Source organism: Bos indicus x Bos taurus, chromosome 18 (genome assembly GCF_003369695.1).
Source record: "Bos indicus x Bos taurus breed Angus x Brahman F1 hybrid chromosome 18, Bos_hybrid_MaternalHap_v2.0, whole genome shotgun sequence".
Classification (NCBI taxonomy): Eukaryota; Metazoa; Chordata; class Mammalia; order Artiodactyla; family Bovidae; genus Bos; species Bos indicus x Bos taurus.
Window position 1 is genome coordinate 59,574,820 of NC_040093.1, and position 18,076 is coordinate 59,592,895.

An 18,076-nucleotide genomic window follows, 5' to 3' on the forward strand; every position below is an offset into this window, starting at 1 on the left:
TTTTTCCCTTCTTGAGGAGAGCTTAAAAATCACTTCTGGTTAGTAGGGCAACTTATCAGGCTGATGGTCTTCCTGTTTCCGTATTGACGAAGGCCTCACGCCATCAGCAGCAGAGCCGCTCCCCGCTGGAGCCTGTGACGGGGCGGCAGAAACCAGGCCCCAGATCAGCACTTCGAGGGTGCGTCCGTTGCCCCCGGACTGAAGCCCTCACTGATAACACTTTCCAAATCGGGGTGATTCAGATGGGCTTTTTGTGAAGAACAAGCTGGAATTCCCCCCCACCCCAACCCCCACCCCAGATGATCAGTGCTCTGCCAAGGCCTGGAGCGGCAGTAATCTGAATGGCCAGCTTGTTTATGAAGACGAGGAGGAGGAGAAAGAAATGGGAGAGGGGCAGAGGAAGCCACGTAACAGAAATGAAACTCAGCCTTCAAAGCGGGTTCCAGGCCAAGGCAGGAGGGCCGGTGAGCCAGACACTGTGCTCTCAGGCGAGAGACAGGACGTGTCCCTGCCCTCCAGGGGCTCGCAGTCCATCGAGTCCCAGCTGAGCCCCAGTGGGGGCCTGTCCTCAGGTGGTCATCTTCCTGCACCTGTGACCCGGGGGCCCACCTACAGGGGGCACCTGCATGCCAGCCCCATCTGACCCCACCTTTTCTCCCTGGGTCCCTTATCCCAAAGCCCGCAGCTGCTCAGGGAACAGATCCACGGAGGATGCGGTCGTGGGAGGAGCATGGGACAGGATGGCCCGGGCGCCACCCACCTTCCTGTGTTCCTTCACAGAGCTGTGTCTGTGTTGAGTCGTTCCGTCATGTTCGACTCTTTGCAACCTCATGCACTGTATGTAGCCCACCAGGCTTGTGTCCATGAGAGTTTCCAGGCAAGAATACTGGAATGGGCAGCCCTCTCCTCCTCCAGGGGATCTTCCCGACCCAGGGATCGAACCCGCATCTCTTGCATCTCTTGCATTGGCAGGGGGGTGGTTTTTTACCACCACCTGGGAAGCTCCTTCACAGAGGGGAACCCCTTTAAATGTCAGCCCCACTTCCTCCTCGCCCCAGGTTGGAGTTGCCGTGGTTCCCGCTTCCCGTAAGAGGGCAGTGAAGCACAGAGAGGCCAGGGTGACGCAGCCAGAAATAAATGGAGGGGTGACTGGCATCCACAGGCATCCTTGGGCCCCCCTCCCCAACCCCATCAGTATTCTGCCCATTTCTACAAGCACAGATGGGGAGGAGTCATCTGACCTGGCTAAGCCACTTGTCCATGTCCATGACATAGGGCGACCTCTCTGGGAGTAGGAGGCGACAACGGAATGATCAAATATGTTCAGAACGCTCAACCCATTCCTGGGAAAATGGGAAGCATACATCTATTTGGGAGGTGGTCCAGGACCCAAAATTCTGGGTTCTTCCTGCCCTGCTCACGCAAACAGGCCTTTTGCTGTCCCTTCCCCGACATCCCTTCCCCAGGCGCAGGGCACCTCATCAATTACGTTTTAATAGACGCTTCCAGCAGGCTGGGCCTTCGCCCAGAGATACGGAGCAGGGCAGGGGCCCACTCCAGGTCAGCAGAGGACTCCACCGGCTCCCTGAGCTCACAGACCACACATGCCCCGAGCGAGGCTGCCCTCCTGAAACCACGCATCCCTCTCACCCAGAAAACCCTGAAACTGCCGTTCCACAAGCCCATAAACAACTCCTGTGCTTTCAGACACAGGAAAGGGGTGCTTCAAGCAGGCATCTTCTCCCTTAGGGCTTCATTTTAGAGTCAAGGGTCCTCTTCGTTCTGAACACAAGAAAGAAACCCAGAGCTTGGGTGAGAGGATGGCTTGCATTGTTAAGCAAGCTGGAGGATTTGTGGGAGGGACAAAAAGAAATCCTGGAAAGAGATTTGGTGTTTTTTTTTCCCCTTCTCTGTACCAACCAGGCACAAGGATATAACTTCCAGAAGGAAGGAGCATGACTTTGATTTTGAGACGTGCAGTTTTTAAGCATGGCATTTATTTTCATTCAGGTAATGGAAGAGGCATGAACATGCAACAGCAGACAATTGATCCAGAACTAAAGGTCCCCACTAACCCCTGCCTGCCTCTGGCAGTGGGAGCTGTCACCTGGTCCCCAGTTCCCACTGCTGTCTCTGAACCGGGGGTGGATGGGAGTCTGGACATCCCAGCCCAGTCCTGATTCGACTGCTAGGTTCTGTTGGAAGAAGGAAAGAAAAACTTTTATTCACTTAGTGCAGCGGTTTTCTAACGCTTGCAAATGGAGGAAACTCAGGGTGGGGAGGGCAGTTAAAATGCGAATTTCCAGGCACCAGCCCAGATAGGCTCGAATTCAGTAGTTTTGGGTGGGGTCTGCGTGTGTGCTAAGTTGCTTCAGTCCTGTCCGACTCTGTGACCCCATGGACTGTAGCCCACCAGGTGCCTCTGTCCATGGGGATTCTCCAGGCAAGAATACTGGAGTGGGTTGCCATGCCCTCCTCCAAGGGATAGTCTTGACCCAGGGATCGAACCTGGGTCTCCTGCGTCTTCTGCATTGTAGGCGGATTCTTTACTGCTGAGCCATCGGGGAAGCCCTGCATTCTTAAATGCCCCTACCCCATACCCCTCAGCTTTCCTCCACGTGATTCTCAAGTGTGGTGTTCTGAGCATCTACTAGAGACCAGATGTTCTACAAGAATGTCTTCTTCTAGCTTCCCAACTATTGATTTCAGGACTTGTATTAATACCCGTAAGGTCTTTTTTTTTTTTTCTTAATATTTAGGTATCTAGCTGTGTCGGGTCTTAGTTATGGCATGTGGCATCTAGTTCCCCAACCAGGGATCAGACCTGGCCCCCCGGCTTTGGGAGTGTGGAGTCTTAGCCACTGACCACCAGGGAAGAACTGACCATCAGTTCTTGTTACAGAGTACTTGTCTCTGCTTTTACAGATGGATAAACTGAGGCTCAGGGGGATTAGGTCACTCCCTGCTAGTCACACAGCGAGCAAGCTGTAGGTTGAGCGTTATCTCTTCAATTCCTAAAGCCGCCCACTATTTCATCTCCCTGACAGATAGAGGTGCCTGTTACCTATTAGTATCGATACAACAATAAGTGCTCAGTAAGAGTAGGTACTAGTAGAGTAGATACTAATGGCAGAGGGGTAAATAAGATAATATTAGATTTAACCGTATGAAACTGGTTGACATTCAACCACTAATAATCTACAAAAGCAGCGGTTTCAAAGTGTCAGTTGCTTAGTCTTGTCTGACTCTTTCGACCCCATGGACGGTAGCAGGCCAGGTTCTTCTGTCCTTGGGATTTTTCAGGCAAGAATACTGAAGTGGGTTGCCATTTCCTCCTCCAGGGGATCTTCCTGACCCAGGGATTGAACCCGCATCTCCTGTGTCTCCTGCATTGCAGGCGGATTCTTTACCCACTGAGCCATGCCTGTCTAATAATTGTGCAGTGCTGGGTAAAGTGCCTAACATAAAGGAATAAACAGCTAGTATCAGAAGCCGTTGGCGATAGAACCATGTTCCACAAATGATAGGTCAACATCCTACCCTTTGGTGCCGGTGGGTATGACCCTGTTTAGAACAAATCGTCTTTGAAGATGTGGTTCGTTAAGTCAGAATGAGCTCACACTGCATCAGGATGGACCCTCAGTGTGATGACCTTATATGGAGCGAGATCTAGACATACAGACACACAGAGGGGAGATGACAGGCGAACACAGGAGCAGAAATCGAAGTGATGCACCTACAAGCCAAGGAAAGCCGAGGATTGCCAGTAACCTCAGAAGCTAGAAGACGTAGGACAGGTGACCCCCTAGAGCTTCTGAGGGGCACACGACCCTGCCAACACCCCGCTTTCTGACTAGTGGCCTCCAGAACTGTGCGAGCGTCAGTTCTTGTGTTTTGAGCCGCCGAGTCCATGGTCCTTTGTTACGGCGGCCCTAGGAAATTAACATAGAGGCGTCACCCTTCTCCTCCCCTCACCACCACCATCCCACTCAGCCCCGCCTTCTAGAGCAGCAGTCCCCCACCGTGTTGGCACCAGGGACCGATTTCGTGGAAGACAACTTTTCCACGGACGGTGGGGAGGGGGAGATGGTTTCGGCATGATCCAAGCACACATTTATTGTGCACTTTATGTCTACCCTTATTGCATCAGCTCCACCTCAGATCATCAGGCATTAGATCCCAGAGGTTGGGGACACCCGTCTAGAGGACAGGATCGGGGGCAGACGAAGATCCCAGGAGGGTGAGCTCTGACGGGTGCCCATGGGAGTTCCTCCACATCAGTGGCATCTCACCCGACCCAGATGGGTTTGATTTCCACCCAGATTTATAAAAGCTCCTTTTTATGACACACACACAGTTGTGCTTTCTGATGCTTTCCCAAGCTCCCTCCAGCTTGTGCAATATGGACTTCTCCCGGGGGAAATCTTCAAGAGACAGACAGACGGAAAAATGGTAGCCGCAGAACACTGGGTAAACACGGGCTCCCTTCATAGCCTCCCTTTCCTTGGATGACGAATCTGTGGCGGGGCCCCCGAATCCCAAGGAGGCCCACTTCAAACATGTATTTGGATCAGTCTACAGGGTCAAGGACCTGCTATATAAAAAGTCCCTTAACGTTCACTGTTCAGACAGAAGTCGCCGGCGCACAGATTCCAAGATGGAGTCTGTGGTCCATTTCATATTTATTTTTCAATCAAGGCAAGGTTTCCAGTGACCTTTGTTTCAGTTTTTGGACAGAAGAGCCACGTGGTCATGGTTCCCCTCTTCGTCTCACCAAAAATGGAAATGCAGATTCGTGATGCTCTAAATTCTGCCCATTTCATGATCACATTTTCCCAGAAGAAAAGGAGAAACAGAAGCCATGATGGACAGTGGGGCAGAATGTTTAAAATTTGAATTGTCCAAGGCGAACTCTCGGGACTCAGTCTCTGCATTTGGATCCCATCTCACTGAATCTGAGTTTGGGGGAGTCGCTTCACCTGCCTGTATCTCAGTATACTTGTCTTTATGAAGCCAGCGCTATTTTATCGCTCAAATTTTAGAGTCGTGAGAATTCAGTAAATGATGAACAAAATTTTTGTAGGGTGACAAGTCATGCAAATTCTCAATTAACTATTACTGTTACTTCTTTATCTCTAGAGAGGAAGGTCTTTACTTTGCCCCTTCTCTGTGTCAGAAATTTGTGAACTTGCTACCTGCTGTCGTAGGCGTCTTTTTGCATCTCAGGGAATTTAAGCAACATATCCAGAGTCACAGAGCTGCTCACCTCCTCAGCTGAAATTTAAACGTGGCTGAATTTAACTTGAATTTCAGTTAAACTTGAATGTAAACCTGGATGTACCCCTAAGTCATTCCTTCCTCTATACTATGTTAGATTATTCAGAATACTTTCACTCAAAATGGAATTCCCCTCAAACACGACCTTAACCCTTGGCATTGAGCCTTGGTGTAGCCTTCTGACTGCCTTGATGTAGCAGAAAGGAGTTCAGTTCAGTCATTCAGTCGTGTCTGACTCTTTGCGACCCCCGTGGGCTGCCGCACGCCAGGCCTCCCTGTCTATCACCAACTCCCAGGGTTTATTCAAACTCATGTCCATTGAGTCAGTGAGGCCATCCAAACATCTCATCCTCAGTCGTCCCCTTCTCCTCCCGCCTTCAATCTTTCCCAGCATCAGGGTCTTTTCCAATGAATCAGTTCTTTGCATCAGGTGGCCAAAGTATTGGAGTTTCAGCTGCAGCATCAGGCCTTCCAATGAATAATCAGGACTGATTTCCTTTAAGATCTCCTTGCAGTCCAAGGGACTCTCAAGAGTCTTCTCCAACACCACAGTTCAAAAGCATTAACAAAGGGACAAAATCCAAGTTTGGGCCTCTGATCTGGCTTTGGCAGAGGTCAGGCAATCAAAGCCAGCTGTCAGGAGCTGGTAAAAGAAAACCAAGGCCAAAGGACCTGGGGATGCAGGGGAGCATCCTCGACACAGAGGAAGGGACTGGGTCAGAGTGGAGAGCGGCCAGCCAAGAAGACAGGACAGCGGTGACAAGACAGTCAGCACCCTATCCTTGATGTTAAAGGAACCTGGTTGAGGGAAGATGGAAGGATGCAGACAAATGAATGAAGCAAGAGTGGCTCTAATCCAGAGCACTGGCTCTCCATGGCTTTGAGGTCTTCCCTGGTGGCCATACCCCTTCCTAGGTCCCCAACCCCAAGGAGTTCAGAGATGGGTGCGGCCGCTGGGTCTCGAATGAAAGCTGCCCTACTTGGGGCCCGTGTGGGGCGATGCTGTGGTCAGGTTCTCAGCGCAGCGTATCAGCCCACATAGATGAAATCTCCCGCGGCCCCATTGCTGATGCATTTGCCCAGGGGAGCCGCACGCATGAGGCCTGGGGGGAGGGTGGCCCAGAGCCAGGCTGTGCCCCACCCCCACACCGAGTCTGTTACTCCTGGGCCCGGACTAAAGGGGGCTTAGGTTTCTGCACGTTTCATGTGGCGTCTTTCAAAAATTGAAATCCACTTGAAGTGGTTTGGGTTTTTCTCCTCCCCGCCTGGTGCTCGCTGCAGAGAAATACCTTCAAACGCGGGCAGCGCCGCTCCGTGCCTGTCCCCGAGTGTGTTCAGAGGAACCCAGGGAGCCACATCAAGCCTCCCTCTCCCTCAGAGCCTCCCGGGCTGGGGCCCTGCCTGCCTGCCCGGTTCAGGCAGAGGCCTCCTTCCCCCCCGACCCTTCACCACATCCCCCTGCTTTCCCCTCCAGCACTGGCTCACATGGGCTGCTTCTCTGGGGAAACAAGCCATCCTTGATTCTCTGCACGGACTTCGATGCAGAAGTCGGAGGCCATAGCAGAGTCCCATAGCCCGTCTGGACCCCTGTTTTGCTCTTGGAGCCTATGGGGAAGGCAGCGGGGAGGTGGAGGGGACCCTCACTCCTCATCCTGCCAGGCCTCCTTGGTTTTTCTGGCTCTCCACCAAGCTCCTTTATGCCCCCATTTCTAACGTCTTCAAAAGGACACATTTAGTCCTGTTGGCTAAGGAGGCAAGAAAGCTGGATCGATGCCCCAAGTCACAGCCTACATACCCACCGTGCCCTGTTCCAGTTCATACTTTGCAACGTGGTTCCTCCCTAAGCCACAGAGAGATACATTGTCAACGTCGACAACCAGAATTCCCCCACGTCAACAGATCTGTAATGGGCGAGAAGAGAACCAACCCAGGATTCAGGCTTATTATTTTAATAATTTAATTACCCAGAGTCTGTGACTGTCCACTCAGGAGTTCATAATTATCGGGGTCGGGGGAACTCAGAAGGGTGGCTAATTCAAGTCTTCACTGGTGACTCAGACGATAAAGAAGCCGCCTGCAACGCAGGAGACCAGGTTTGATCCCTGGACTGGGAAGATCCCCTGGAGGAGGAAATGGCAACCCACTCCAGTGTTCTTGTCTGGAGAATCCCACTGACAGAGGAACCTGGTGGCTACAGTCCATGGGGTTACAGAGAGTCGGACATGACTGAGCATCAAACAACAAGGCAGGTCCTTGCAGAGGCTGCGGTGACGGGGTTCAGGGGGGACCTGTCTCCCAGGCTCGCCTTGGAGGTAGAAAGTAGGTCTGGGGAGGTCGGAGTTCATCACTTCCCTCCTCTGGGTGAGCCAGCCCTCCACCCCCACCCGACTGGGGCGATTTGCATGAGAGGAAGTCAGAGAGGCCGGGACAGCCCCCTGGCCTTGAAGTTGAAGGCCGCAGAGAGGGAAGATGAGCCAAAACCGGAGTGATTACCACTCTGCTCTGGCCCCTGAACTTCACTGGGGTTTCAAAACGACCGTATCTTCACCATGACCTTGTTTCTGCATGAGGAACCACAGGGTACCATTAATCACAACTAGTTGTAGATCAAAAAAAAAAAAAAGAAGACTCGGTGACAAAACAGGGGCGTTGGCTCAGTGGGGCCGGGAGCTGTGGTTCAGGTCTCTGCTGCACCCCTGCCCCATCTCCCAGGGAGAGGGACAAGTGGGCATACTCCAGGCCAGGCTGACCCCCTCCACCCCTGGAGGCTGCAGCCACTGGGAGCAGACAGCCAGGAAGAGAGCGTGACTCCTTCCAGGCATCCAGACCCACCCTTGGGGCCATTGAGTGCCGTCCTGGGGCAGGCAGCAGTCTCAACAGCAGTTTTGTGCTCTGGGTTAGGGGACAGACCTTGGAGTTAAAGGTAATCAAAAGTTGTCTTTCACAAAGACTTGGGTAAGAAAAGGCAGAAAGAAGGAAAACTAGCAAACAGCACTGAAATACTCACTTTGAGCTAGACTCAGCTCGTGGCTTGGGGCTGTTATCTCCCTAAATTCTCGCACTCTGAAGACAGCCTGATTGTTATTCCCATTTATCAGGTAGAGAAAGAGAGGCTGGAAAGAAGCCACCTGCCCAGAGTTATACTGCTAACAAGTGACAGAGGAAGAAGTCTAACCCAGAAAAATCTGACCGTAAGGCTTGTGAGTGGAATCTTGTCTCCACTTCTCAAATCCCCTTCCCCACCACCTCCCCCAGAGCCATCAGCACTTCAGGGATTTATTTCTCTGGATCAATGAGGCAGAGACTGGTCGGGCTCCCTGCTGTAAGGGCTCTTCCACAGCTTGATTTGTTTCGGCTGAGAGTTTTGACTAATTATCTTGCCTGGTTATTTTCTTTCTTTCTTTTTAATATTCATTTATTTAGCTGTGTCGGGTCTTCATTGCAGCATGCAGGCTTCTCTCTAGTTGCGGTGCACGGGCCCAGTGGTTGCAGCACACAGGCCTAGTTGTCCCGAGACATGTGGGATCTTAGTTCCTAGACCAGGGATCGAACCCGTATCCCCCGGATAAGAAAGGGGATTCTTAACCACTGGACCAGCAGAGAAGTCCCCGCCCAGTTGTTTTCAATTAGACCAGCAAGCCTGTTCTTTCTTCGGTAATTTTTAAGCAGATCCATGCCTGTTGCAGCAAACCTTTTGGCCTAGTTTTCCTGGTGAAGTGTGGTTCCTAAAGGGGAAAGGAAGATACTGATGGCTTACGCGCCTCGTGTTCAGGAGTTGTGCAAAGCGTTTACTGTGCACTATCTGAATTCATGTTCATGACAGTCCCGCACGGTCAGCGCCGCTGTTACTATTCCCATTTGACACACGAAGAACTTGAAGCCTTAGCGAGGAAAAGTTGTTCATTTGACCCAAATCATGGAGCTGGGAGCAAAAGAGTCAATGGTCCTCCAAGATTCAATTGTCCTCCAATTCAAAAGTCCTCCATGCTTTCAACTTCCAGGTCAAAAGGGGGATGGGTGTCTGCAGCCTATCCTGACTATGCAGTTTATTACACAGATAAGGGATTATTGCTGAAGTAGGACTCAGAATCCGGCAGTGGAGCTCGATCGGTAAATAATTACAGTAACTCATCCATTCAACCACCATTCATTTAGAGCCTCCCTGTGCTCAGCTGGGAATGTACGAAGCCTCGAGGGAGCCAAGGGCAACTCCCTGTGAAGGTTTCTAACTTCTCGCTCGGGTTGTGTGAGCATCACTGGTTCAGGAATCTCTCTCTAGCAAGGCAGACAGCAGGGTCTGGTTTAGTGCCGTGCCTGCCAAGCCCAACACGCTGCTTGTCACGGAGTAGCTGTTCAATTAACGGCTGTTGAATGACCTCATTTATAAATGGATCCACCCGCCCGACTCCCCTTACTAGTCCCAAAGTGGGAGTCCTGTTGAAGTTTGGACATGTAACTCCTGCATAAGTCATAAAAACGCAGCATCACAGACGAAGGGAAGAAGATCTTAGTATCAAGCACACAGGTCTTTCCAGAGAGGCTGCCCAGTGCGGCCAGCCCGCGTGCCACCATGTCCCCTCTCGCTCTCTCTTCTGTTACAGCCTCTGGGGAGCTCGCTCTTCCGCCCTGGTTGCCCTCATGCCCTACCTATTGAGACTCTGAATCCTAGGCATGTTACTCACTCTCTGTCACTGGGCTAACAGGTCTGGATTGGGGAAACCCAGACGAGACAGAGAGCTGAGAAAGAGACTGGGAGATGAGTCTACCATAGCCAAATGGGAAATGAGACCCCAGTGAAAACATTCGGGAAATTCAGACTGACAGAGAGGTTGGTGGACGATTCATGTGCTTAATGAGTGGTCACTCAGTCACGTTCAACTTTGCGACCCCATGGATTGTAGCCTGCCGGGACTGGAGTGGGTTGCCATTCCCTTCTCCAGGGGATCTTCCTGATGCAGGAATCGAATGCAGGTCTCTTTCACTGCAGGCAGATTCTTTACTGTCTGAGACTCCAGGGAAACCCCTATTAAAGAATGCTGCAGTGGGTTGCCGTGCCCTCCTTCAGGGGATCTTCCTGACGCGGGGATCAAACCCGTGTCTCTTAGGTCACCTGCACTGGTAGGTGTGTTCTTTACCAGTAGTGCCGCTTATCTGGGAAGCCCTATGTGTTTAGGAATCATATTTAAGATTAACATACTATCTTTACACCTTGACATTTTGCCCATCATCTTACAGTTAATAATTTTGAGTTAAACAAACGGAATGCATCCTTATTTAATTGACCAATGGAGATAACGCTCTTGAAAATTATAAATAATAATGATCCTTTTCATTCATGGAATATTCGTGTGTACCCGGAATATATTATGCTCAACAGCAGATGGGGAAACTCATGAGAATGAAAAGATTACTCAACCGTAAGCAAAAGGAAAGACACTAGTGTCTAAGTTCTTCAGAAACTGCCGTCATTATTTCCCACCCCACTCCCCCAATACCATCCATGCACCCCACTGGCTTGTAAAGAAAATGTGGCACCCTCTCATATTTGGGAGAAAATCACCCACTCAGTTGCAAAGCTGAGCCACATTCCCATTGGAAGAGCTCAGGGTAGTAATCACTGAATCCTCTCCCAAAGCCCCCTGGAGAGCCTGATTCAGAGCCGATTCTGCTCTAGAGGGCCGGGGATGGCTACAGGGGCCCAGCAACACCACCCCTCCCTCTGGGCACACCTCCCAGCCACCCCCACTGGCTCGTTCTGTTCTACCAGCAATGGCCAACTTCCACCTCTCACATCTCCACGCCCTGGCATATGCTCTGCCCTCTGCCTCTAGAGCCCCCTCCTCTTTGGGTTGAATGAACAGAGCATCTACTGCCCGAGACCCTTGGCCTACCAGATTTTGTCTGGAGGCTTTCTCCCTCGGCCCAGAGCGTTTAGCTCCCAGAGTGTCCTAGAATATTTCGGTCCCACGTCTGAGATCCTTGGTGGACGTTTTCTATTGCTGTAGGCACGGAGCCCAGAGGACTATTTTGGACAGAGCTTGAGGCTGTGAGTAATTGAACAGGAGTTTCAGAATGTGGATGAGCCTGGTGCAGATTCCAGGCCTGATCCTCAGTGACTGTAGAGTTTTCTGCCCTCCAAACCAACCTCAGATGCTTCATCTGTGAAAAACACCCACCCTGCCTGGTCATCGTGACGATGGTCTCTGATGACAGAGGTGAAGCTCAGACACTCCGTGGTCTGGAGTAGAAACTCCACAAACATTAGTTCCCTTGCCTCACCGTTCTGTCCGGTGTGTGGCCGCCTGGCTGGGGATTGAGGGAAACGGTTTCTCTCTAAAGAAGCGTCTGCTCCGCTGTCCTCAGCCTCCAGGAAGGGAGCAAGGCTGAGCCTCAGACTCATGCAGGATGTTTCCTGCAGCCAATGTGGAATGGCTCCTGGCAGGTCCATGGAGCAACTCAAGAAGGGCCTCCATCCTCGCAGACCCCCTCCACTGCCTAGGCAGGGCTCTGGCCTGGGGGTGACTAATGGGAGTGTCAGAGACATTGTCGCTCAGGCTCAGCCCTGCCCTCATCACCACCCCCTCCCCTGCAGAACCTTTTCATTTTGTGAGCCTGTCACTCTCCCAGGCCCTCAGAAGTGGCTCCTCTGTGGCCGGCCCTCCGCCGCCCCCTTCTTTTCTTTTTTTGTAATTTATTTTTATTTATTATTTATTTGGCTGCACCGGGGATCTTGTTCCCTGCCCAGGGACCGAACCTGGGCCTCCTACACTAGGAGCAAGGAGTCTTAGCCACTGGAAAGGGCCAGAGACGCCCCCAAGGATTATGGGAATGTAGAGACTTTGCAGTTCTTCATTCATCCACTTCATTCATTCCCTCTCTAAATATTACTGAACAGAAGGTGCTGGGCTAAATGATCCTGAACTAGACAAAGAGGTGGGGGCCCAGTACCTTACTCTGCCCATCTCAGCTTCCTCGCCTGGTCAGGACCTGCCAGTGCTCTCCATCCACTGCCCCTCCCCTGCACTCCTCCACTCAGCCTCCACCTCCTCTGTCTCAGGCCCTTAGAACAGCCTCTTCGCCCTTCTCCCTGTCCTGGTGCCCCGGACTGTTGCCTGAGTCATCTTTCAAGAATGTCAGTTTTGATTTGTGAGCCTTGGCTGTGCTGTTTGCCACTGGGACCATGCATTCAGTTATACTAATAATTTCCTTTAAAAGAGCTCACTTTTTTTTTCCTAACTTGGTCTTCCTTTAAGCAATATTACCCATGAAGCACAGATTGAAGGCCAGTTGGGTATCATACAAGTGTGAGTTTTAAAAGATAAGTAACACAAGGAAGAGTGTTTGTTCCTATGACATGTAAGACTTTCAGGCCTGAGTACTATGCTCCTTGGGCAATGCTAGCCCAGGAAAGACCATCAGCACTCGTTTACTTACAGGCTCTTTATCCAGCAACTACTGTGTGTCAAGGAGTATTAGGGATACAGTTTAAAAATGACCAAATCCCTGCCCTCCTAGAGTTTCTGTTCTAGTGATACAACAGACAATAGAAAAATAAGATAGATGAGTCAAATGTATGCAGGCTTTTAGTTGATGACAAATAATAAAAGGGGAAAAAAAAGAATAAGGTGTGGGGTCAGGAAAAATCCAATTGTATTAAATAAACCTCTGACTGTCTTTTCAGCTCAGCTCCCTCTAATCTCGGGCTCTGCAGGTGGTTCCCACAATGCACTGTGTTCATAGTGCCCACAATACACTGTGTCTGTAGTTCCCACAATCCTCACAGGGCTTATGGTACCCACAATGCACCATGTCTGTAGTTCCCACAATGCACTGTGTCTAGTTTCCCCAATGAACCATGGTCATTTTCCCACAATGCACAAGTGGTTATATCTCCCTGCTGTCTGCTGTTTGGTTGTTTTCTGCCAGGACCACCCTTCTCACATGTGCCTCTGGTTAAATCATCTTTGTTTTCTCAAGTCCATGCTAACATCCTTCCCTGATGTCTGCTTCCCCAGCCCCTGGAATTAAACCCATCCTCCTGAGTACCTTGGGCCACATCTGTAGAAGCCAGTACTATCTGGCCCTCCCAATGGGCCCCTTGAGGCTAGGATGGTGCCACCTTCATTCATGCTTCCCCACCCACCAACCAGAAGCCCGGCTGAGGAGGACTGGACCACAGCATCCCTGACAGCCCAGAAGTCTCCCTGGGCCTCTGCTGTCCTTCTCGGGAGTTCTTAGCCAGACCTTGGTGTTTATGGGTGGTGGCTTGTGTATGAGGTGGGAGGGGGCGGGCGTGGGGGTGGGCAGGATGCCCGGCCCCTCTCTGTTATCATCTCGGCATCTTTTGGACAATGCTGCCTCTTTTGAAAGGTTAGAAATGAATAATTCTATAGCAACGCGTCATTTAGAAAGTACATGCCCTCCCCCAGTTCTTCTCCCTGGTGAAGATGAAAACACAGTGAAAATTAGGAGTGCCTCACCCAGCGGGGCAGGGCAGGTGGTGCGACCGTCCTTGGGGCAAACCTGCAGGGGCGTCATCTCCAGAAGCTGGCTACGTGAGCCCACTCCCAGGTTAATATTCTGTGCTTTGTCCAGGCTGTCCCCCCCTAATTCCAGTCTCAGCTCCTCTCACCTGGGCCCCAGGGTGCCCCAGGCTGGGTGGGAGGCCCATAAGAGACAGTGCCCCGTGACTGGGAGAGCACGTCTCACAGCCCCCAGGGATATGGTCCTCCCGTGCTTTCAGCCAGAGGCCAGGGCAGTGGGGCCAGTGTCCGTCAGCCCCACCCGAGAGGCCAGCACAGGCAGGGTCTTCTCCAGGGAAGCACGTTTTCACATGCAACCAAGAGCCGCTGATCATTGAGTCAGAGCCTCTTTCTTCCATCATTTCATTCGTCTATTAATGGCTTACTGACCACCCGCTCCATGCCCTGTGTGGCTCTTAGCCCTGGGGAGTCGCTTGTGGACACTACTGACAAGCTCCAGTGTTGTGGAACCCGCCTTCTAGGCACGCGTTACATGAGCAAATACATAGAACGACCATACGTTGTAATCAGGACTGTGAGGAAAGTGTGGGGCGTTCATGGGGCCTCATGATGTTCTGAGCTGACAGAGCCTGAATCACACGAAAAACCCCACACTGTTCGGTGGGGTTGGGTAGGGGGGTTGGGGCTGTGAGTGTGATGAAGGGATATAGGAACAGGATGTGCAATCTCCTCGCCTGGGGAGGGAGCCTGGCACCCTCGTGGAGCAGAAAGGAGGGCAAGGGGACTTGAGCTGATCAAGGAAGGGAGAGGGCAGATCAAGAGCAAGTTGGAGCCAGAAGACCTAGTAAGCATTTGGCTTTTATTCCTCATGCCCAGGAACGCCACTGGTGAGTTTCAGATGGGGAAAGACCACATGTGGATGCTCAGCCTGGGGGGTGCAAGGACGCTTGTAAGAACATAGAATGGACGGGATTTTTTTTAAGTACAGTTGATTTGCAATGTTGTGTGAATTTCTGCTGTTCAGCAGAGTGGTTCAGTTAAACACACGCATACTCGCTTTCGTGTTCTTTTCCATTATGGTTTATCACAGGATATTGAACACAGGTCCCTGCGCTGTGCGGTAGGCCCTTGTTCATCCACGCTGTTTGCACCCGCTAACCCCAGCCTCCCCCTCCATCCCTTCCCCACCACCCTGTCGGGAACCACAAGTCTGTTCTCTGTGTGTGAGTCTGCTTCTGTTTCATAGATAGTTTCATTTGTGTCGTGTTTTAGATTCCACATATGGCCTTTGTCCTTCTCTTTCTGACTGACTTAGCTTTAGTACGATCATCTCGAGGTCCACATGTAGCTGCAAATGGCATTTTTCATTCTTCTTTATGGCTGAGTAATATTTCATGGTATATATGTACCACATCTTCTTTATCCAGAATGGGGAGACTTTTAATCTTTCAAAATGACATCTTGGGAGACTTCTCTCCATTCTGCCTGGATGTGGTGGGGCTCTGGAGTCCTCCCAAGGGGGTCAGCTCTGAGTCTGTGCTCCCCCTGCCAGGTGGCCCCAGCAACTGATACCCTGAATCCGAGTCTCACATCGGATGAGAACCAGCAGAGCCTGGAGATCTTCGGGATGGAGAAGGGGTTTCCATAGTGTGTTCCTTGCCAACAGGGTTGGGCAGCCTCTTGACATCACACAAGCCCTCTGTGTTCCAGCCTGGCAGCCCTGCTGGGGCCTGACCCCTAAATTCCTCTGCATCCCCAGGGTCCGGCAGCTCCTTGTTCCTTCCCCAGAGGCTGCTGAGGGTCAGTGACAGGGTGAGAGAAGGAGCCAGAACGCTGGACAAGAATGAATAGGCAGTTTGAGTGCCCACAAGTGTCCATCAGTGACCTTCTTGAGAACAAACGGGCCTGGGAAGAGAAGCCCAGGCACTGCAGGCTTCGTCTAGCACAGGAAGAAAGGGGAAAGCGTAAAAAGCAAAGAAAATGGGCTTGGGCCCCAGAGAGCTCCCTGCTGGAGCAGCAAGGAGCTCGGTCTCGTCTGCGAGCCATGGCCCTGAGAGACGCCTGTCTGGGATGCTCTCAGTGAGGTAGGGGTCTGACAGTCCTGCCAGGGCCCATCTCAAGGTGCTCTCTGGAGCTCGGCGCACGTTTTGTGAGCAGATGGCGTGCATGTGGGGACCCCAGAGCTCACAGCCCACGCTGACATTAACAACTGCAAATAACCCTGCACACTGCACCCCCCACCTTCGCCCCCTGCCCCAGAGGTCAACTGCCCTTCTCCTTTCTTAGGGAAATGAAGGCATCTCAGAGGCGGGAGTCCAGGGCTTCCAGCCAGCTGAAACAGACAGAGGAGCTGCAAGGCAGTAAGATCCGGTCTATCTATTCGTTTCAACCAAGGGTCCTCTTTCCTTGTCCTTTTAACATCTTAAAATGCTAGTGCTACTGAATTATTTGTGGACATCAAAGAAGAGCTTAAAGAGGGGAAACAAAGAAGCCGCACCCAAAGACAAACACTCGTATGGTGGTGGGAAGACCTTCCAGCCACCGCTCGATTACGTCTCTGTGTCTCAAAAAAATAGCATCACTACCACGTAGTTTTATAGTCTCCAGTTTTCACTAATAGCAACATTTTCTCGTATCATTAGCATTCTTCTTCAACAGGATAATAGCTCATATTTACTGAGAGCGTAAAACGTGCCAGGCTCTGTTCCGCACGTCCATCCACCCGGACAAGGGAGACTTTATTATAGCACATTCATCTTACAGCTGCAAAGCCCAGGGGGCACCGCATTAAAGAGCTCACCTGCGGTCCAGCAGAGACAGCCTTGCTAGGTCCACCCAAGCAAGGCACAGTCCCCACTGTGACCACTGTCCTTACCACTGGGTGCTTTATGCTTAGTACTCCCACAGTCAGTGAAGAGTTTCCTTTAAAACCTCCTATGATCGCTATTAGGGCTGTCTCTGTATCTTTTTCTAAAAAGATGTATTTATTTTATACTTGTGGCTGTGCTGAGTCTGCGTTGCTGCTCGTGGGCTGTGGGCTTTGTCTAGTTGCGGTGAGCAGGGGTTATTCTCCAGTTGAGGTGAGCGGGCCTCTCGTTGCGGTGGCTTCTCTTGTTGCGGAGCCCAGGCTCCAGGGCCGCCGGCTTCAGGAGTTGTGGCCCGTGGGCTCAGTAGATGCCGCTCTCAGGCTTAGTTGCCCCACAGCCTGTGGAATCTTCCCAGAGCAGGGTTCGAACCCATGTCCCCTGCATCGGCAGGTGGGTTGCTGACCACTGGATCCCCAGGGAAGCTTTCTGTAGGCATCTTTATTTCCTTGGGATAATTTTTGGAAGAATGAGGCAAAGCGTGGGCCTCATATTTTTATTTTTATTCTGAAATAATGTCAGAGTCACAGAAACATAGCAAAAATAGTAAATATAGCCCCATGCAATGATCGTACCTTAAATAACCACAGGACGACAGCAGAGTCAGGAAACTGGCTCTGGTGAGATGCTACTAGCTGATCTAAATGCCTTATTCAGAAAGCATCCCTTTCCACACGCACTGTTTTATGTTTGGTGTATAGTTCTGTGACAGTTTATCCTATCTATAGACTCATGAAAGTACCAGTGGGGAGATTTTTAAGGCTTAAAGGTGTACTGTCTAAATTTCACCTAGGCTGTTTGCTGAGAATCATGCATTTGAGGGTTGTACCCACTGGGTGCTGGCGAACAGATGTGGGAAGCAGTGTCTGGGACTCAGAACAGGTGATCGGGCTGCCAGGAAACCTGGCTGTCCTCGTCTAGAGACCCAGGGCCACGTCCCCATGCTGGGGACAGGGCTTGTTATTCATCTCACTTGGAGGAGCCTGGTAGGCTGCAGTCATGGGGTCGCTATGAGTCGGACACGACTGAGCAACTTCACTTTCACTTTTCACTTTCACGCATTGGAGAAGGAAATGGCAACCCACTCCAGTGTTCTTGCCTGGAGAATCCCAGGGACGGGGGAGCCTAGTGGGCTGCCGTCTATGGGGTCGCACAGATTCGGACACGACTGAAGCGACTTAGCAGTAGCAGCAGCAGGCTCCTGGTGCTTCTTTGCCCAGAGGGCAAGATGGTGGCCTGAATTAGTGGCAGGCAGGGTAACTGTCTAGCTGTGGGTCAAGAGGGCCGAGCTTAAGTTCTAATGTGCCTTGGATAAGCCATCAGGTGGCCTGAGGTTCATTGTCCTCACCGGTAAAGCACAGGGTGAAATGGATGCTTTTCAGGTTGGGGCGGGAGCTATCTGCTGTGTTCATCTTCCTCTTGGTCACTGCAGTTCATCGGGAGATCCAGCTA

At 51.4% G+C, this 18,076-nt stretch overlaps 1 protein-coding gene and 1 long non-coding RNA gene across 4 annotated transcripts in view; one reads left to right on the plus strand and one right to left on the minus strand.

Annotated features, from left to right (window-relative positions):
• Nucleotides 1–18,076, plus strand: part of MAF (MAF bZIP transcription factor) — a 352,604-nt gene that overhangs the window by 302,741 nt on the left and 31,787 nt on the right. The gene's annotated exons all lie outside the window — the stretch shown is intronic.
• Nucleotides 1–18,076, minus strand: part of LOC113875519 — a 43,110-nt gene that overhangs the window by 15,520 nt on the left and 9,514 nt on the right. Inside the window, exon 3 of one of the 3 annotated variants that reach the window (XR_003506268.1) lies at nucleotides 1,976–2,195. The exons of 1 other annotated variant lie outside the window; for it this stretch is intronic. This is a non-coding gene — a long non-coding RNA (uncharacterized LOC113875519). Of the gene's footprint in view, nucleotides 1–1,975; nucleotides 2,196–8,813; nucleotides 9,003–18,076 lie in introns of those variants that run through there. One more of the 3 variants, XR_003506270.1, reaches the window with a different exon arrangement.